The sequence below is a fragment of the Paroedura picta genome, chromosome 6, assembly GCF_049243985.1.
Source record: "Paroedura picta isolate Pp20150507F chromosome 6, Ppicta_v3.0, whole genome shotgun sequence".
Classification (NCBI taxonomy): Eukaryota; Metazoa; Chordata; class Lepidosauria; order Squamata; family Gekkonidae; genus Paroedura; species Paroedura picta.
The window spans coordinates 20,311,600-20,333,435 of NC_135374.1; the positions used below are offsets into that span (position 1 = coordinate 20,311,600).

The 21,836-nt window shown below is 45.3% G+C and overlaps 1 protein-coding gene across 2 annotated transcripts in view; it reads right to left on the reverse strand.

The window, feature by feature from the left end:
* Positions 1-9,406, reverse strand: part of RDX (radixin) — a 54,253-nt gene extending 44,847 nt beyond the window's left edge. Inside the window, exon 1 of one of the 2 annotated variants that reach the window (XM_077341628.1) lies at positions 9,157-9,406. The gene's annotated coding sequence lies outside the window, so the exon portion shown is untranslated. The remainder of the gene's footprint in view (positions 1-9,156) is intronic. The other variant, XM_077341630.1, reaches the window with a different exon arrangement.
* Between the last annotated feature and the right edge of the window lie 12,430 nt (positions 9,407-21,836).

Consider the following 21,836-nt stretch of genomic DNA (forward strand, 5'->3'; position numbering starts at 1 on the left):
AGGATTTGAGGTATAGAACCAACCAGAAGTCTAAAACCAAAACTGAAGTAGAGCATAAGCGTTAAGAAGAAGAAGAAGAAGAGTTGGTTCTTATATGCTGCTTTTCTCTACCTGAAGGAGTCTCAAAGTGGCTTACATTCGCCTTCCCTTTCCCATCCCCACAACAGACACCCTGTGAGGTAGGTGAGACTGAGAGAGCCCTGATATCACTGCTCGGTCAGAACAGTTTTATCAGTGCACTGGTGAGCCCAAAGTCACCCAGCTGGCTGCATGTGGGGGAGTGCAGAATCGAACCGGACTCGCCAGATTAGAAATCTGCATTCCTAACCACTACACTAAACTGACCCTTTAACAAGCTAAATGATGCAAAATTACACAATAGGGTCCAACCAACAGCTAGCAAGTAGGTATCTACAGTAGGTACAGATGACAGTCCTGAATAATTTACTCAAGTAGGAAAAAGGTGATCCACATTTTTCAGCTACTGGTAACCCCCCCACACACACACACACCCCCTTGTGAGCAAGGAATGATTTCCTCCCCAAAGATGCTCCATTTTCAATTAATAGCCCCACAGGATACTTTTCTCCAGCCCTGTTATAATGAACATGCTTTCACATGCTTGCTAGAATATTTTAGTTGAATTCACAGAAGGAAAGGTAATTTGTGCGCATCCTTCAGTCCGGATTATTTGCAGAGACTAAGATGAGGGGGTGGGGAAGAAAAAAACAAAATTATAGCGGAATCCAGTTTTCAGATTCACTTTAAAGCGTTTTAATCTGTAATTACGAAGCCATTTAAGAATCACAATTGGTGCTTTGATGCCTAACACAGTGAGTCATGAGTCACAGTACTCTGCTTCTTTGGCTAACATTAGGCTGGGATTTGTTGTTGTTGTTATGTGCGAAGTCGTGTCCGACCCATCGCGACCCCATGGACAATGATCCTCCAGGCCTTCCTGTCCTCTACCATTCCCCGGAGTCCATTTAAGTTTGCACCTACTGCTTCAGTGACTCCATCCATCCACCTCATTCTCTGTCGTCCCCTTCTTCTTTTGCCCTCGATCTCTCCCAGCATTAGGCTCTTCTCCAGGGAGTCCTTCCTTCTCATTAGGTGGCCAAAATATTTGAGTTTCATCTTCAGGATCTGGCCTTCTAAAGAGCAGTCAGGGCTGATCTCCTCTAGGACTGACTGGTTTGTTCGCCTTGCAGTCCAAGGGACTCGCAAGAGTCTTCTCCAGCACCAGAGTTCAAAAGCCTCAATTCTTTGACGCTCGGCCTTCCTTATGGTCCAACTTTCGCAGCCATACATTGCAACTGGGAAGACCATAGCCTTGACTAAACGCACTTTTGTTGGCAGGGTGATGTCTCTGCTTTTTAGGATGCTGTCTAGATTTGCCATAGCTTTCCTCCCCAGGAGCAAGCGTCTTTTAATTTCTTTGCTGCAGTCCCCATCTGCAGTGATCTTGGAGCCCAGGAAAATAAAATCTGTCACTATCTCCATTTCTTCCCCTTCTATTTGCCAGGAATTGAGAGGGCCGGATGCCATGATCTTTGTTTTCTTGATGTTGAGTTTCAAGCCAACTTTGGCACTCTCCTCCTTCACCCGCATCAACAGGCTCTTTAGTTCCTCTTCACTTTCAGCCATTAGAGTGGTATCATCTGCATATCTGAGGTTGTTGATATTTCTCCCTGCAATCTTGATCCCAATTTGTGACTCCTCTAATCCCGCATTTCTCATGATGTGCTCTGCATACAAGTTAAATAGGCAAGGCGACAGTATACAGCCTTGCCGAACTCCTTTCTCAATTTTGAACCAGTCAGTGATTCCATGTTCAGTTCTCACTGTTGCTTCTTGACCTGCATATAAATTTCTCAAGAGACAAATAAGATGCTCTGGTATTCCCATCTCTTTAAGAACTTGCCACAATTTGTTGTGCTCCACACAATCAAAGGCTTTAGCATAGTCAATGAAGCAGAAGTAGACGTTCTTCTGGTACTCCCTAGCTTTCTCCATGATCCAGCGTATGTTGGCAATTTGATCTCTAGTTCCTCTGCCTCTTCGAAATCCTGCCTGTACTTCTGGAAGTTCTCGGTCCACATATTGCTGGAGCCTAGCTTGTAGGATTTTGAGCATAACTTTGCTAGCATGAGAAATTAGTGCGATGGTGCGGTAGTTTGAACATTCTTTGGCATTGCCCTTCTTTGGGATTGGAATGTAAACTGACCTTTTCCAATCCTGTGGCCATTGTTGAGTTTTCCAAATTTGCTGGCATATTGAGTGTAGCACTTTTACTGCATCGTCCTTTAAGATTTTGAATAGTTCAACTGGAATGCTGTCACTACCACTAGCTTTATTGTTGCTCAGACTTCCTAAGGCCCATTTGACTTCACATTCCAGGATGTCTGGCTCCAGGTCAGTAACTACCCCATTGTGGTCATCAGGGATGTTAAGCTCGCTCTTGTATAGTTCTTCTGTATAATTTTGCCACCTTTGTTTGATCTCTTCTGCTTCTGTGAGGTCCCTACCATTTTGGTCCCTTATCATACCCATCTTTGCATGAAACGTTCTCTTCATATCTCCAATTTTCTTGAAAAGATCTCTGGTCCTCCCCATTCTATTGTTTTCTTCTATTTGTTTGCACTGTTCATTTAAGAAGGCATTCTTATCTCTTCTAGCTTTTCTCTGGAATTCTGCATTCAATTGGGTGTATCTTTCTCTTTCTCCCTTGCCTTTCACTTCCCTTCTCTCCTTAGCTATTTGTAAAGCTTCCTCAGACAGCCATTTTGATTTCTTGCATTTCTTTTTCTTTGGGATGGTTTTAGTTGCTACCTCTTGTACAATGTTGCGAACCTCCGTCCATAGTTCTTCAGGCACTCTGTCTATCAGATCTAATTCCTTAAATCTATTTGTCACCTCCACTGTGTATTCGTCAGGGATATGATTTAGTTCATACCTGAGTGGCCTAGTGCTTTTCCCTACTTTCTTCAATTTAAGCCTAAATTTTGCAACAAGAAGCTCATGATCTGAACCACAATCAGCTCCTGGTCTTGTTTTTATTGACTGGATAGAACTTTTCCATCTTTGGCTGCAGAGCACATAGTCAATCTGATTTCTGTGTTGACCGTCTGGTGATGTCCATGTGTAGAGTCGTCTCTTGGGTTGCTGGAAAAGAGTGTTTGCTATGACCATTGTATTCTCTTGACAAAATTCTACCAGCCTGTGCCCTGCTTCATTTTGTACTCCAAGGCCAAACTTGCCTGTTATCCCGGTTATCTTTTGGCTTCCTACTTTAGCATTCCAATCCCCCATGATGATAAGCACATCATTTTTGGGCGTTGCTTCTAGAAGGTGTTGTAGGGCTTCATAGAACTGATCAACTTCATCCTCTTCAGCAGCAGTGGTTGGGGCGTAGACCTGGATCACTGTGATGTTGAATGGTTTGCCTTGGATTCGAACTGAGATCATTCTGTCATTTTGGGGATTGTATCCCAAGACTGCTTTTCCTACTCTCTTATTGATTATGAATGCTACTCCATTTCTTCTGCGAGATTCTTGTCCACAGTAGTATACCTGATGGTCATCTGAATTAAATTCACCCATTCCTGTCCATTTTAGTTCACTGATTCCTAAAATGTCGATGTTCAGTCTTCTCATTTCTTGTTTAACCACGTCCAGCTTGCCTTGATTCATGGATCTGACGTTCCAGGTTCCTATGGAATAAAAATCTTTACAGCATCGGACTGTCTTTTCGCCACCAGTTACTTCCACAACTGAGCGTCCTTTCGGCTTTGGCCCAGCCGCTTCATTCATTCTGGCGCTACTCGTACTAGCCGTCTGCTCATCCCCAGTAGCATATTGGACACCTTCCGACCTGAGGGGCTCATCTTCCAGCGTCATATCGTTATGCCTATTGGAACTGTCCATAGAGTTTTCATGGCAAAGATACTGGAGTGGTTTGCCATTGCCTTCTCCAGTGGATCACCTTTTGTCAGAGCTCTCAGCTATGACCTGTCCGTCTTGGGTGGCCCTGCACGGCATAGCTCATAGCTTCACTGAACTACGCAAGCCCCCTTGCCACAACAAGGCAGCGATCCTTGAAGGGGGTAGGCTGGGATACAAGATGGCAAAGTACCCAAACTGGAACAGGTCTTAAAGGCATGTCAAATTGTTACAGCTGAGCAAGGAAGCAATGTTTGCTTTGTCAGTGCAAGATTTAGGATGAAGCTGACCACCAGCAGAAGTTTCTAATACTCTTGGACAGCAACCTTTGGGGGGGGGGGGAAACTGATATTTTACAAGCCTATATGCCATTCAAGCCATTGCTTTTCCAAAGCTTCAATCATACATGCAGCGGGAATGAGTCTTCTTCAAAGAGTTGTGGTCAATGGTGTTTCATCAGACTGGAGGGAGGTGAGTAGCAGGGTACCTCAGGGCTCAGTCCGGTACTTTTTAACATATTTATTAATGATCTAGACTAGATGAGGGGGTGGAAGGACTACTCATCAAGTTTGCAGATGACACCAAATTGGGAGGACTGGCAAATACTCCAGAAGATAGAGACAGAGTTCAACGAGATCTGAACACAATGGAAAAATGGGCAAATAAGAACAAGATGCAATTTAATAAAGAAGAAGAAGAAGAGTTGGTTCTTATATGCCGCTTTTCCCTACCCGAAGGAGGCTCAAAGCGGCTTACAGTCGCCTTCCCATTCCTCTCCCCACAACAGACACCCTGTGAGGTGGGTGAGGCTGAGAGAGCGCTGATATCACTGCTCAGTCAGAACAGCTTTATCAGTGCCGTGGCGAGCCCAAGGTCACCCAGCTGGTTGCATGTGAGGGAGCGCAGAATCGAACCTGGCATGCCAGATTAGAAGTCCGCGCTCCTAACCACTACACCAAACTGGCTCTCATAAGTGTAAAGTTCTGCATCTGGGTCAGAAAAATGAAAAGCATGCCTACTGGATGGGGAATACGCTTCTAAGTAACACTGTGTGTGAACAAGACCTTGGGGTACTTGTGGATTGTAAACTAAACATGAGCAGGCAGTGTGATGCAGCGGTAAAAAAGGCAAAATGCCATTTTGGGCTGTATCAACAGGGGCATCACATCAAAATCACAAGATGTCATAGTCCCATTGTATACAGCACTGGTCAGACCACACCTGGAGTACTGTGTGCAGTTCTGGAGGCCTCACTTCAAGAAGGACGCAGATAAAATTGAAAGGGTACAGAGGAGAGCGACGAGGATGATCTGGGGCCAAGGGACCAAGCCCTATGAAGATAGGTTGAGGGACTTGGGAATGTTCAGCCTGGAGAAAAGGTTGAGAGGGAACATGATAGCCCTCTTTAAGTATCTGAAAGGTTGTCATTTGGAGGACGGCAGGATGCTGTTCCCATTGGCTGCAGAGGAAAGGACACGCAGTAATTGGTGTAAACTACAAGTACAACGATATAGGCTAGATATTAGGGAAAAGATTTTCACAGTCAGAGTAGTTCAGCAGTGGAATAGGCTGCCTAAGGAGGTGGTGAGCTCCCCCTCACTGGCAGTCTTCAAGCAAAGGTTGGATACACACTTCTCTTGGATGCTTTGGGCTGATCCTGCATTGAACAGGGGACTGGACTAGATGGCCTGTATGGCCCCTTCCAACTCTATGATTCTATGGTCATCTAAGAACCAGGCAATGCAATAAATAAATAAACCCATGATGTACAAACCCACAGATACTTCAGATTCAAGGCAGTCCGCAAACATAGCTATAAAAGATTACGTTTTTATATCCATGTGACTTAAAGGCCCCTCTATTTTCTTGCAACACTTAATACTGCTAAAAATTACAAGCAACTCCGCTATCAGATGTCCCCAAATCCAAATCCCTAATGGCAACTGAATGTCTTTCCCCCCAGTACTGCCAAGAGATGAAACTTCCAGGAGCAGCGTTTTCTGGAAATTCTGTAGTACCATGAAACAGTTTTCTCCATTAAAAAATTACAGTTGGGATAAAATGAAATTTTAGGATTGGGAAGGGCACTGGGGGTAAAAGTAGCCATTTCAGGATGAACAACTACAATGGCAATGACAGTGCACTGAATAGCAAACTGAGACAAATATAAAAAATCAATTAAGCTACTAAAACATCTTCCCTGAGAGAAAAGGCTGAAATGTTTGGATAGTACTACCTTCAAAGAGAAGCTACTACAGGGCCAGGAGGGATAAACAAGGAACATACATAAAAATTATGAAAGGTTTGCAGAAGAAAAGATTATTTTTTTCTCCCGGCTTCATAATGCTAGAATTCAGTGCCACTTACTGAAATTGATCAGGAGTATATTCAGGACAAAGGAAGTACTTTTTCACACTACGCATAATTAGTTGACAGAATCCATAGCCGTAAGATATGGTGCTAGCTTTAAAAGGGGATTAGACAAATGCATGGAGGATAGGTCTATCAATAGCTATTAGCCTGGATAGCCAAATGGAACTTCCAAATCTCTACACATCATTTGGGGGAGGGGAAGCCACGGAGAAATGGGCAGGGCCTCTTTCTTGTTTTAACCTCACTCACCAGAGATGGGAAGGGGATACACTATGATCCCTGGTCTGATCCAGCCGGGTTTTCTTATTGAGAATAAATAATTCTAGACCTTAGATGCTACAATCCTGCACAGAGAGAGGATAGTCAAATCCTGTTGATGCCAATGGGAGTTAAACAGAAATATTGCACAGGGTTTTAAAACCTTGTTTTCAATTTACTAACAACCCATTCTTATGTTTAATAAATAAGTCTTATTGTACCCAACCAGATTCACTCATACGTAATTTTTTGTATGATTTGCAGCCCTCAAAAGCTTATCACTCTGAAGACTTGCATACAATATCGATCCAAATAATTTACAACAGAGCTATTATGCTCATTATGTAAATCAATGTAAACACACTCTAAAATGTGGATTTGTTTCAGCAATGGACAGCATCAGATTCTTTGGCGCTGCTGTGTATGAGGTCATTTCTTATCATTCGCCCACTCTGGGTGTTTTCACCCTTAAAATATGTTTAGCAAACAAGCGCAAAAACAAATTAGGGGCTAAAATCCTATGTGTGCACTATTCTGCAAAAGCAACACACACACCCAAACAGAATGTGTGTAACTTCTATTGTAATATTTGAATTTTTCCAAAATGTGTGCTGTTGTGAGGCAGAATTCAACCTTAAGGACCTTCTTCCACACCCAAACTTCACCCCCTCCACACACAACACACAGATAGAGAACAGAAGGACTAGAGCAGATGTGGTCAAACTATGGCTCTCTAGATGTCCATGGACTACAATTCCCATGATCCCCTGCCAACTGGGGCTCATGGGAACTGTAGTGCATGGACATCTGGAGAGGCACAGTTTGGCTACCCATTGACTAGAGTAACAAAAGTCAGTCACAGAGAGCCTAGAAAGCAACTGCAGACCCCACTATGCTGGCAATTGATGGTTTTATCCATTGCTGGCAGCTTCTCTGGTCAAGCCTATCTCCCTCCCTCTTACTGCAGGGGCTGTGAAGAATACAAGGCTAGTAGATTTCTGGCAGCTGCTGAGACTAGGAATGTATTAACAATGTAGTTGTCCCCATTAGCAAGAAGCTGTTGTGCCAAGGGCAGAATTTTGGTTCAGCACTTCACTCCATCTGCCCTGGCCCCAACCTTACAGCATTAGCCTCCATGAATTAGGCTTCAAAGAGAGCGAATGTAACTATTTTATTTTCTGTCCAGGAAGATGCTGGATGGGATTAACTTTGAAGGTAGTCCTCGCATAATTCCAGCAGGGTATTCTTCCAACTAAATCTGCTTAGAATTTCTCTTTTACATGTTGACTTAAAAAGCAGCTTTTGCAGAGTTTGGCAGACCTCAATCCCAGCATGTGCGTTTAGGATAACAGTCCTATATCCTTTCCCTAACTATGTTACACACTGGAATTTACTTTCAAATCAATATGCACACTTCCCAGGCAGGAATTCACACAGCACTGGCTAGGACCGAAAACTACAAAAATGTGCACAGGAGAACAGCCCTTAAGCATCAAGGAAATGTAGTAATGAATGGATAGCAGAGGGTGGTGCCATTTTAAAACAAATTATATCATTTATCCAGTATGTTGAGTCTAGAGCACTTCCCCTACGCAGCCTTCTTTCAACATTAAATCCATTGGAGAAAGAGTCCCTTAAATTGGAGGACGGCTTCAAGCTTTCTGCAGTGGAATGGCAGAATACAAGCCATTTATTCAATAACTCCCACAAAAGCATCTCACTCCAGACTGGGGGAGGCAGGACGCTCAGGGTGGTTTTCCTAAACCTGGGGGAAGGGGGGTGTCTGTGGCAGAACATAATTTGAACACCAAGGGCTTGACATCCTGTAGTTCAATCTCCGCCACTCTTCTATTCCCTCCAACAGAAAAAGTCTACCTAGACCCCCCAAAAAAAACAAACAAACCCTTTCCCTCCAAAAGAACTCACAGCAACAAACCCCACCCACCCCCAAATTTTTACCCTAACCACTCTGCGCAGGAGACTAAAGCGAGCAGGGGCCGGTCAAGTGAACCCAAAACAGAGCAGAGCGGGACTCGAACCCTTGTCTCCTAGCCCCTAGGAGCCCAACAGGACCCGGCGTCGCCCCCACTCCTTCCCACGCTCCGTCGGGGGCGAGCAAGCCAGGGCGCCTGACCGCACATTCTCCGAGGACCGTCCACTGCCATGCCACGCCGGACCATTCCGCCGCCGAGACCCGGAGCAAACGCGGGGGGCGGACAGAGAGCCAGCGGCGGGGAAGGGGAAAGTCGAAGAAAGAGCCCCGGCCATTCCAAACACCCCCGGCCGAGCTCCCTCCTTCAGGCGCGCGGAATAAGGGGCTCGCCGGCCTCCGGCAAGCCAACCGCGCGCCCAGCCGGCGTCGCCCCCGCGGAAAGAGAGCGGCCCCTGCGCGGGAAGCGGAGGGGGAGGGAGAGAGACCCGCTAACTGCCTCGGCCGAACCGCGATGCCGCTCGCCCTGCCCGCCTCGCGTGGGAGCCCGTCCAGGTAGGCGCCCGGGTGGGGGTGGGGGTGGGGGTGGGGGGCAGGGGGGGAGGGACCAACCGCCGCCGCCTTCCCTCCCTCCCTTCCTTCTCCCCCCTCACCTGGCTGGCGACTCTCCTCGCTCGTTTCCCACTCGACGGCCGAGTTCGCTCCGCCAAGGGGGAGGCAGCCCCCCGCCCGCAGCCGGCCAGGAGGCGCTGCGGGGCCGCTCCAGTCCTCCTTCTCCTCCTCCTCTTCCTCTTCCTCCTCCCCTGAGGGCTCGCCGGGGATCCCGCCGCAGGAGACGCGCAAAGGCGGCCGCGCCGCGTCGGCTGACAGGTCAGCAATATGGCGGCGGCCGCTTCGATTTTCCTCCCTATCAGGGTGGTTGGCGCCTCCGTTTTCTCACCAGGCATGCGCGCTGGGGGGCCGGGCATGCGCACTTCGGAGGGATGAAGCGGCTTGCCCTTCGCTTTGTTTTGGGCAAGGAGGGTGGGGGGGGAAACGAGGCTTGGAGTCACGTGGGGGAGTGGGCTTCGGGATGGGGAGGAAGACCGCATAAGGAGGAAGAGGCGACAGTGGGCGGAAAGACCCTCGCAGGGGAAGCTTCCGCCGTATCTTGATCTGTGCGCCGGTTTGGGAATTAGCGCCCCTGGATCAGTAGGATGCGTCCCCGGGCAAAGAGTCAAGTTGGGTATGCCGGTTGAGCTCGTCTTCTGCAGTTGCAGCCCACTGAGTTAAATGGCACTTGACGCCCTATTAAAAGTGGCTAATGGGGCTCTGGTGCTGCAGCCATAAAAGTTACGTCTTTGCTAAGTCAACGAGTCTAGAAAGGGACCCCTTTAGGATTGCACTGATCTGATAAGAGAGCCCCGTTGAACGCCATGTGTCCGACCGAGCGTGCGTAGGATCGGGAGTTTAGGTACAGTTATTTTAACAAAGTCCATAATACAGCCTTTTGGATGTGAGTTGTACTATTTTCTGGAAGGTAGCTGTGTTGGTCTGAAGTGATCCAGCGGCACCTTTAAGATCAACAAAGTTTAATTCTGGGTATAAGCTTTCCCATGCATGCACATTCTATCTGAAGAACTATGTATGCACACAAAAGTTACATTTCATGGGTCTTCATGGACTTCATTGCTACTGGACTCAAATTCTGTTGCATTCTTTTCTGTATTTTCACTTTTCTAGAGCTGCAATGTTTGCTGTAAATTGGACCATGTTGAGCCTCTTGTGGCTCAGAGTGGTAAGGCAGCAGACATGCAGTCTGAAAGCTCTGCACATGAGTCTGGGAGTTCAATCCCAGCAGCCGACTCAAGGTTGACTCAGCCATCCATCCTTCCAAGGTCGGTAAAATGAGTACCCACCTTGCTGGGGGTAAACGGTAATGACTGGGGAAGGCACTGGCAAACCACCCCGTATTGAGTCTGCCATGAAAATGCTAGAGGGCGTCACCCCAAGGTTCAGACATGACCTGGTGCTTGCACAGGGGATACCTTTACCTTAAATCAATAGGACTTATTTGAGGAGCAAAGCATATAGGTGTACTTAAGAAACAAAACTGTGATCTCCTTGCATTGGCTTTGCATTGAGGATTTGAAGGACTATGGTGGACCCTTCATGTCAGGCCTGCTTCCAAATACAGTAGAACCCGGTGGTAGAATGGTGAAGAGACTGATAAAGCTCTGGTGCAGAGCCATAGAATGATATGGTAGTCTCTGGGGGAAAGGGCACCTAGGCAGGGGCAATGAGCCCATCAGATGATCAGGGCCCTGGCAGCTCCTTACCTCAGGGTATGTTGACACCAGCCCTGAATCTAACCAGCAAAACAGCACACCAGGTCTCTCCCATTTAACACATATTAATATTTCAAAATCTGCCTGTGGTGCAATTAGGGTTCCCAGGTCTTTCGGAGCTGCTGACAGGGGAAACAGTGTGTGAGCACTTACTGGGAGCAGGGAGGTATGCCAGAAATAACACAAAGTGTTTATGTTACCCGGGTGTGTCAGAGGGGATGTCAGGGGACAGCACTGGCTTTTGGGCAAAAACTGTATGGTAGAATTAGTTTCTAATCATAGAGTTTTGCCCAAAAACCAGAGTATCACACCCCCCCGGTGTACAGTGGAGGGGGGGATCTTTGGTAACCCCAGGATATGTTGTGTTGTACCTGACCAACAGATTCCCTTGCATCCGCTAATTAGGCTTGAAAGAGCCACTGGAAAGAGCAATGCAAGGGTACTCACAGAAAAGGACTAAAATAAAATGCCATACCTGGAAGCCCATATTCTCTTTGTGATCCCTTCTCCTCCCCCAACATAAGCTCCCGGTGCTGATCTTTGCTGCTATATAATGACAATGGCTTGCCAGTCCTTAGCAAGGATTTCTTCAGACAGTTCCAGCAGCTGGGCTGGCCCTCCTGTCCTTTGCCCACCAGACTGTTTGCCTGGCTCTTCCGGATGCCACCTGCCTAGCGTGCGGCCTTGCCTTGCCTCCTCCCAGCTTTACAATGCTTGTCCTTCTTCTGTCCACTGCTGTTCCTCAGTGGGTGAAATCTTCATCCCATTAACGGCAAATGGCACTCTTTATTAACTCCAGTGGGAGTAAAGACCTCCCTCCCACCCCTTCCTTGGTAACACAATGGCTTCCTTTGTAGTTCCCTAGGGTGTTTTTGTTTTCTTGCAGCAATTAAAAAAAAAACACCCTTTCCCTGTTGTTCACAGTGAAGTGCCTTGTTGCAGGCTTCTGAGCAACCATATTACACAAATTACAGAATCCTATCATGGTTTATAAGTGCTTTTCTTTTGTGCTCATGATACTTTATCAGATTTCCAGGACAATCCTCAACAGATCATTTCAGAGGGTCGCCCTGCTGGCCTGCAGTAGAACAGGATTTGACTCCGGTCACTGCTTAGAGACCTAAGAGATTTGGGGTATATGAAAAAGCTCATGCCCTAAAAATCTTGTTGGGCTCTAAGGTGCTCCTGGACTGAAAGCTGGCTACTCTAAACAGAGTTTAGGGGACCAAGTCCTTTGAAGAAAGGCTGAGAGTCTTGGTAATGTTCAGCCTGGAGAAGAGGAGGTCGAGAGAGGACATGATTGCTGCCTTTAAGTATTTGAAAGGTTGACATTTGGAGGAGGGCAGGCAGCAGAGGATAGGACCCTTAGTAAAGGTTTAAACTTCATGTGTACTGGCTGGATATGGAGGGGGGATTCAGCGTCAGAGTAGTCCAACAGTAGAATCAGCTGCCTCAGGGGGTGGGGAACTCCCCCTCATTGGCAGTCTTTAAGCAGCAGCTGGACAGATACTTATTGTTATGCATGTGGACAGTAGTGCTAATGTGAACCAATATGTAAATCAAGGTTTCAAAGTTAACCAATCATTGACTCTAACCTTGGACTCTATGGAGCAATCAAAGGGCTTGTTAAGGGCCAATCAGGGCTCTTGGCAGGCCAACTAGTATAGATACGTTTGTGGGTATTCCCTTGTTCCTTGTTTGGTCTTGTTGGTATTGGTTTGTGTTTACTTCAAGAAGAGAACTGTGTTTTAGAAGAACTCTGGAATCTATGTCTACCAAACCCAAAGACTAATGACTTATCGTGGATGCTTTAGGCTGATCCCGCATTGAACAGGGGATTATGGTAGATGGTCTGTATGGCCCCTTCCAACTCTATGATTCTATGATCCTTCTAAGCCTTCAACAGACTTGGTATTTTGCTGCCATTTTGGCCCTCCCATTTTCATTTTGGTTATTTACGCTTTGTCTGTAAAGTGCCGTAAAACGAATGTAGAAATGTGATTCTCATTAACATGTATGTAAACAAAATGCAAACTTTAATCCTGCAAATATGTGCATATGAGAACAGTCGTTCTTCTGATCCCTCCAATCCAAATCATGAGGATGAATTTGAAGATTCTTGGGAAGGCCATGATTTGCATGCACTGTGACCCCATGTGACTGTAAACATGCTAGGAGATACCCATAACTCTTTCCCAGCCACTCAGTAAGTAATCCCAATCAAAACAATGACTTCTGGCATGCCTGAGAGAACTGCTATCCTGGATTTAATGCACAGGGCAAGGTTATCTTGGGTAAAGCCACAGGAAGATACAGCTCTTCGCTCAACAGCAAAGGGCAGGTCGGAAGCATGAGGTCAGTCAACCAGCAGAACTCTGTGTACATTGGACCTGCAGTAACAGACCAAATACAATTTAAATCCCTAGGCACATATTAAAGCAAGCAATGCTGCAAGTGAAATTTTGTTACCAAAAAACCCCCCAAAACAAATTGTGGAAAAGACACTTGAGAGCAATATTTGAGGAATTAAACCAACGAAGGCCCATTATGCACAGGGGGAATAGCACATATTCAGGGTGGAATGACGGCGACTAAAATCACCGATAATGCACGGTGCCGGCTGCAACCGGCCGCAGATTCGGTGCATGCCACTGAAAAAGCCGCATTAGCGAAACGAGGAAGAAAGCGCAGCTTCCGGGTGACCAGGGCGCAACCAGAAGCGGCACCGGGGTCGCCGTGTGCATAATCGGTTACTCTGGGTTTTGCCGCCGTTGCGTCCCGTCCCGTGCATAAGCAGTTTGCTTTGCTTCTTCCCCCTCTGCGTTTCCCATGTGACCCGAAATCGCCATTTTGATGGCCGTGCATAATGGGCCACAGTGATACTTTTTATTTACCTATTCCCATAGTGTCGTACTTGCATGCAACAGGACAAAGTGGGAGGAACTGGCTACACAATCATCCAAGAATTGTCTCTGAGACAGCAAACCATTTTCTCAAAAATCACAAACAGCAGCCAGGTTGCTCTTCCCTGAAGAAGCTCAGACACACATGAGGAAGAATGCGAGTAGGTAGAAGTATACAAGGCCTCTAAGACAAGTATACTCCTGATTGAGTTGCTTTTGGTTTCAGTTCCTTTAGAGTGGCCAGAAATTTGGGGAGGTGGAACCTCGGGAGGGTGAGGTTTGAAAACCTACCTTCCAAAGCAACCATTTTCTCCAGGCAAACTGATCTCCGGAACCTGGAGACCAGCTGTAGTATCAGAAGTTCTCCATCTACCACCTGGAGACTGAAAAACCTAATTCCAGCATTGGTTTTTATCTTTAAAACCTTGGATAACTGGATGTCCAAAGGGCCGCCTGTCCTCAGATGAGTCAGTTTGTTTCCTTCTAGATCTGCCTAATTTGCCTGATGTTTTGTGTCTTTCTCCTGCCTTTGTTATCTGCCTCAGAAATGTGAGCGTTTGTGAGCATTCAAGATAGCATTTTATAGCCAATCTGAGTCCTAGCAATGCTTCATTAGTTAGTTTCTCAGGCTGTTTATTTCGAATTGGTATGTGTGTATGTGTACACACACACACACACACACACACACATACACACAGGAATAAATAGGCCCAGAATGAATTCTGGTTCACACATGCAAGAGAATTAGGTGGCAATGGATCACAGCTCTTCAGACTACAGGTGTTGAATTCGAGGTTCTAGACTGTTCCTTCCAAGGAAAGGTGCACTCAGTGACAGTTTGAGGGCAAAGATGCCAGCATCTAGAACAAGCCCTTCTATCGACTGGTCTCTGGCAATTAAAGGCATACACCATGCAACAAGCTGGCTGAGGTTCTCTCTTTCATTTCTCCTCTTTCTTTGTCCCTCGACACACATATACCAGAAATAAAGCAAGGATCCCCTGGGCTGTGTCCTTTCTTCCCCTTGCAACCTAAACTTCCCATGAACCAAAGACATTTCCATCTCTTTATACCGCTGGTGTTGGATGTTATCCTTTGAGTATTGCCTTTCCTCCCCCAGGGTAGCAACGACAGAGATGCAGCATATGGAGGGGGGGGGTCAAGTTTTTCTTCGGTTTTCTTTTTGGGTTGCTTCTGTTTTGTTTTGTTGAGATAGCACAGTTAAAGCCACAGTCTAGCACAAGAGAATGGCGTTCAGTATGAAAAGAGCAGCAAGTCCTTTGAGTTAACCAATTCTGAGTCATGCCGGCAGCATTTTTAATACAATCAGCCGCTGGCTGTCTTCTAAAACGCTGAGGGAAAGGAATTTTCAATTAAAAGAAATCGCAAGAAGAGAAAGATTTGAGTGTTTTATAAAAAAATGTATTATGAGGGAACACATTGTGATAATATCCCCGAGGCTTCATAATGGCAAGTCACTGATAGCTATAATGCCATGAGTGCCAGCGTGCTTAAAAAGGTTCGAGAACGATTGTCCGTTAGAGATCTTAATGAGACTCTTTCATTGTCATATTAAATGGCGGTAAATGGTTTAAGCCCACTTGTTTCAGGCTTTCTCGAATTTTTAATTTTTTAAAAAACAAATATATATATCAACAATCATATGATAACTCTCTGCCAAACCAGCCAATGGGTTCGAGGGGTCTGATTGGCTACTTTGGCAGGGAACTATCATGTGGCTGTGTGTGGATGCTGTGACACAGTTTACTAATGCAACAGGATTAACTTCCGCTTATATATTCCTACTGTTATGATGGTCAGTTCTTAGTCTGACGAAGAGTGCTTGCACTCGAAAGCTCACACCTTGAATAAACCTTTGTTGGTCTTAAAGGTGCTACTAGACTCTGATTTTATTGTGTTGTCGTTAGGATCACTGAAGTTGTGTTGTATAGAACCCCTGTTGGATTGTTGTTGTATTTGACCGTGTTGTATGTTGATTTGTTCCATGTATTCCCCTGTGATGCTGTATGTAAACCACCCTGAGCCATATGGAAGGGTGCTATAGGAATAAAGTAAATAAATAAGCAAGCAAGCAGCTAGGACCAGAAGGATGTTTGGAGGAGTGAGTGGACTCACATGGTTTTCACCATTATAAAGCCAAGAGAGTTGTGTGGGTTATAGCAAGGGCAGGCCATGATACAAATAAGCCCACTGCCCCAACGACAAATCTGATCTAGGGCCTCATCAAGCAACCAACAGATTGAGTCCTTCAAGCATCGGTCTAGACTAGCAGAAAACTGGCTCTTCTGGAGTTTAGATAGATTAGATTAGACATATAGACAGACATCTTTGAATATTATGAATGTGGAACCCCACAAACCCCATCCCTCTACTAGTCCCCTCATCCATCCTTTCTCCTCGCCTATGATTAAGGCAAGACAGTTAAAATTTCCTGTCAGTTCTTCTGGAAATAATTATCTTGACACTGAATGGCAAAAGAGAATATTAGAAGTACAAAAAGAGCCACACAAAGATCTTCATAAAGTGTCATCAATCAGATTAAAGTTCTTACATCATTTTAGAAAGGTCAAGAGAAATTACTGGGATTCATACCCTGGGATTCATTCAAAGGGCTTTGTAACCATCTGCCTCAAAGGAAATTTCCTCCGCTTGTGGTTTAATGCTCATGCAAACATTGAAAGGGAATTGGGGGAAGGGATAATATTCATGTTTTAACTTCACAACTTGATTTCCAAAGCTGAAGCTTTTAACCTTGTTGAGAAATCCTTGAGAAACTGATTGTCATTCATTTTAAGTATCATTTTGGCTGGGCTACTGTTAAAAAAAAAAAAAACCTTCTTTGTCAGGATCATCTAATCTGAATCAATAAAAATACTGTTTAGAGCTGTGTTAAAAGTAGATCATGCAAATAAAGGACAAACTTGCTTTATTTGCTTTGGATTTTTCTCCCTCTTTACGACGATTGTAAAATTACAGCTGTAAAAACATAAAATAATCTAGAGTCAATAAATGTTTAGGAATGGTGCCAGAGAAAGAACCAGTGCAGTTGTAGCTGCCGGTCTGTGCTTCAAGAGCAGCCTTTGGCTATGAGCAACTGTTCCAGTTGTTGGCTTCAGAAAAGCATCTTTTAAAGAGGAAAAAAATGTTTCCACTATAGAAGATATTTATTTATTTTTAAGTTTCTATGCCGCCCTTCCCTGAGGGCTCAGTATCCTGTTCTTCTCTGCTTTCATTCCTTTGATGGCAATACATATGAGGCAGACTATTTTTGAAGCTGGAGCTAGGAATGCTGAGGCAGGGCTAAGGGCTTACAGGTGCATATGGGTACAAGAGAATCACTGCAGAAAATCCAGCACCAGAATGCAGACATCTTAATATTCTCTGCCTTCTCCTTCGGTTTGGTTTGCCACATCTAGTTTATAAATAGTTTCAACCTCGGAGGAAGTTAAAACACCACTGAGTTTATGGAAACCCTTCATCATGTATATATTATAATTATATATGTTCTTCTCCACATACTATTATGGCTTTTGTTTAATTTTTGCTTTAGATGAATTATACTCCACCTTTCTGTCATTAAAACCGCTCTCAAACAGTTAACATACAGGAATATCGCTAAGTTGCAACCAGCTCACAGTGACCCTTGCAAGAGGCTTTCAAGGCAAGTGAGGTGGTTTGCCGTTACCTTCTTCTGGAGTCTTCCTTGGGGGTCTCCCATCCAAGCACCAACCCTGCTTAGCTTCTGAGATTCAGGGGTAGTCAAACTGCGGCCCTCCAGATGACCATGGACTACAGTTCCATGCATAATACTGACCGGACGCAATCTGGTCAGTTTAAAGTGAAGCTGACCAATAGCACGCACTAGCAGGAAGATCCTATTTCCTATGCATGTGTATAACTTGAGGTTTCTCAGGGGGTTTGGGTTCAGTTCCGTTTTTCTTGTACTGTGCCGGGGTCCTAATAAAGAGCTTGAATCACTTCCAGTGTCCGCATCTACCTCTGAACCCACGGGTTTAACACTGCCCAACCTGAACCATAAATCCCACTAGCATCTGGACTCAGAAACCCCACGGATGGTGCTTTGCACAAGACATTCTCTGCTGTGCATTAGGCTGCCCTGTTATTTGAGCCGTCTTAGCGAGAAGGCATTCCTGGCGTCCAGTAAGGGATACTGAGGAGAAGAGAAAGTGTTTTATCGTACAGTTCTGTGGAAGCCAGTGGGACGGCTTGCAAAGGAGTGTATTGAACCGAGGCCTTTACCTCCGTTGCCAAGGAAAGGAACACGTTGCTGGAAGGAGCCCAAGCTTTACACACTACTTTGCCTTTTGTATTCTGCTCCCTGGAAAGAGGCTGCTTTTAAGTACTTTGAAATATGACTTTGCCCATAGAGCCACTGCTGCAGTTGGGTTTCAGAAGAAACTGCCAGGCAGTTTAAAGGCCTTTGGGGCTACAGCTAGCGGAAGCCGTGTTCTCAGTGGAAATCCCACAGGGGAGGGGGAAACAGCAGGATTTTTCTTAGTCTGAGATGATCCGAATGTTTGACAAATAGTAACAGACGTCAGCAAAGCATCATATACGTTATTATCACATTACTCTTCCAACTAACGGATAGCTCAAAATATTTGCGAGGCCTTTGGTGGCAAATCTAAAGGCTTGTTCATGAAAAGAAAATTCTCCTATGCAACCATCATTTACACGAACAGGAGAAATACAAAGTAGATTTGCGTAATAAACAGTCAGCCAAGAGGTGGCTGATGTGTTTGAATGTGTCTGTTCAAGCTCTCATGATCTTGCCCATCAATGCATTAAGATAGTCAAAATCAGTAATCCAAAGTGTGGAGCACAGACATATTTTTCTCAACAGCCCTGCAAGCATCTTTTTTCTACGAAGATTTCAACTGGGGTTTTCATTTCCAGTATTTTGAGTCTCAGCTGTATGGGTCAAATTACAAAATGGCCCATGCTGGGCTTAACACAGCCATTTGTTGTTGTTAGGTGCAAAGTCGTGTCCGACCCATCGCAACCCCATGGACAATGATCCTCCAGGCCTCCCTGTCCTCTACCATTCCCCAGAGTCCATTTAAGTTTGCACCGACTGCTTCAGTGACTCCATCCAGCCACCTCATTCTCTGTCGTCCCCACACAGCCATATAGTATCACTAATGGAGAAGCCCTTTTTAAAAACAGGCAGGGGGTCATAGGGATCCCCCTCCTGGTCTCCCAGCGGGCAGGAGGCTGGCGAGAGCAGTGTGGCAGGCACACAATGTGCCCAGTTGGCCTTTTCCCTCCTCTACTGGCACCCAGGAGAGCCGGGCGGCTGCAGCTTACCTTCTTGCCAGTGCTTTGTTGTCGTGGGAAGTCCTGGGAGGAAGAGGAGGACGAGGGCAGGGAAGAGACTGTGATTGGCCCTCAGTGGGGTAGAACTCTCACCCTATTGGGGGAATACTTCCCCAGTGATGACCAATCAGAGGTGTACATTGTCAGGAAGCACATAAAGGATTTTATGTATAAAGATTGTCCTGATCTGGATAGTAGGTTAGGCCAATCTCATCTGATCTCAGAACCTAAGCAGGGTCAGTCATTTCGATGGAGACCGCACAAAGAAGTCCAAGGTTGTGATCCAGATGTAGGCAATGGCAAACTATCTCTGAACATCTCTTGCCTTGAAAACCATGTGAGGTCACCATAAGTCAGATATGACAATGGCAAAAAAATAAAAATAGTATCATTGGGTGTCTCTTTTGTGCATTTATGGTTTTCCAGATTGTGAAAATGGATTAATTCTCTTATAAATTGATGGATTTTGATGAGCCAGTTTGAGAGGGCTATAACTAAGTCCCAGTAGGAATTAGACAGAGTTAATTACAGGCAGAATTTGTTATATCTGCAGCTCAATATTGTTTTGTGCTGTTTTTATGCCCCTGGCATTCTTGGTTTCTCCTATGGCTTGGTTTATTTTATTGTTTTATAATATGTATATTTGTTGTTTTCTTATTGTTCTCGTTTGCAGCCAATCGGCAGCAGTCTTCCTGAAGCTAGCAGGTAGACGGGAGTCAGGGCAGTCAGGAAAGTGGCAGGAGACGGTGTCGAAGCGAAAGGCAGGTGACAAGGCAGGCAAGCAAAGATTTCAGGCAGGTACAAGGGAAGTGAGAGTAAGGCTGAATAGAAACAAGGCAAGGCATGGAAACAGGTAGAAGCTAAGGCAACAACAGAAAGCCTGTTCAACCAGCAGAGCTTCCAGGCTTCTGTAGCAAAAGCTACCTCATCTCCTTCTTGGGAGAGACTGAAGGGAGGAAGACTCCAGACTGCTCAGCATGTATTTCCTGCATCTGCCCAGGTCCTCCCTCATCTCGGTTCCTGAGATTCTGGGTGGACTTTTGTGGGTGTAGGATTTCAGAAGAGCTCCTATAGCAGCCCCAGGTAATCAGAAGGTGCCAATGGGATGCAGGGCTTGCCAGGTGGTTCCTGGTCTCTTGGCTCACTAGGGTTGGGCTCCCCATCTGTTTACTGTGTTAGGATTGCAGGGCCTGTCTGTGGGGGACCTTTGCCTCAGAGATTTTAGGAGAGGTGAGGGGTTGACATGACCATATGTGGTCAAATCATGATAAATGTTTAACTGATTAAAAATATATATTAAAAATTAATTAACCCCCACCCATTCAGGAACCACTTCAAGGGCCATCAAGAAACCCCAGGGTTCCCCGAAACTGTGCCTGAGATTGGCTATCCTGGGAAGGGGGAGCATGACCATAAATGTTTAACAATATTTTTAATGAAACAACAAAAGAGGGAACAAATTAACTCAACCTGTGTGCACAAGTTAGGAATCTAAACGGTTGAGCAGCAGCAGAATATGTTTGTTTGTTAGTTAGATTTGTATTAAATATTAAAGTGCAAATATTTATTTCAATACATGTGCACATATAAAAAACATCAACATATATCAGGCATATTGCATGAGACCCCTGAGAATGCACTCAGGCTCAGAGGGGACTTCTATAAGGGTGGTACTTTGAAGAATAAATATTCTGATTAGGGGGCTCCAAAAGATATATCTGGATAATTTTCATTAGTGTGGGGGCCTCTCCATTCATGTTGTTTTCCACCTCATAATCCTCATTATTACATCACACGAGTGCATATAATATTAGATCACTGAAGAAGACCCCGGGAGGCAGGGTTGAAATGCGTTTGGCTATCTGGTTTCTTGTCATTTATCCATGTGTCCAAATGTTTGGGATTCGTGCAATAGTGCCTGATATATGTTGATGTTTTTAAGTGTTACATGTGCACATGTATAGAAATAAATATTTGCATTTTAATATTTAATGCATATTCTGCTGCTGCTCAGCCTTTTAAGTTCCTAACAATTTTTTAAAAAAATATATAAAAATTAATTAACTCCTACCCATTCGGGAAACCCTTCGAGGGCCATCAAGAAACCCCAGGGTTTCATGAGACCCTGGCTGAAAAAGCCTGGCCTAATTGACAGAAACGTATGGCGAAAACTTTCCTATAGAATTGCTGAGGGTCGGACACGACTGAACGGATAACATCATCATCAATAGGGGAAATGCTCCAACCCCTTTTATCATCTTGGTTGCCCTCTTTTATACTTTTTCCAGCTGTGCAATAATCCGCTTTGGGGCACAGTGCCCCAAACTGCGTGTAGTGTTCCCACTGAACGGAGCACCACAGCTATACAAGACCATTACGGTATTTGCTGTTTGTGGTACTGGTGCAGGATCTGTGCAGAAAGCTAATCAGGTCTGGGTCAGGTCAGTGCTTGCTAGTTCCACTGTAGAAAATACAAGACGAGGAATAAATGTATTAAGTGCTGCTCTGCCCAAGCATGGAGCATCATGCCTTGACTGTTATTCTCATTATAAACCCCTATTACTCAACCACTGCAATTTTGGCAGCCTGGCTCCACAGTACGCCATAGGCACCAGCTGCGGTCAGTTGAGAAGAGCATGGCGGGGAATTATTCAGACTGGGCGCATCAGGTTGTAGGATGCATCCATCTAATTGGTATCTTAAGTAGATTCATGAAGGTAGCCAAGTGGCTCAGCCCACAAACTGG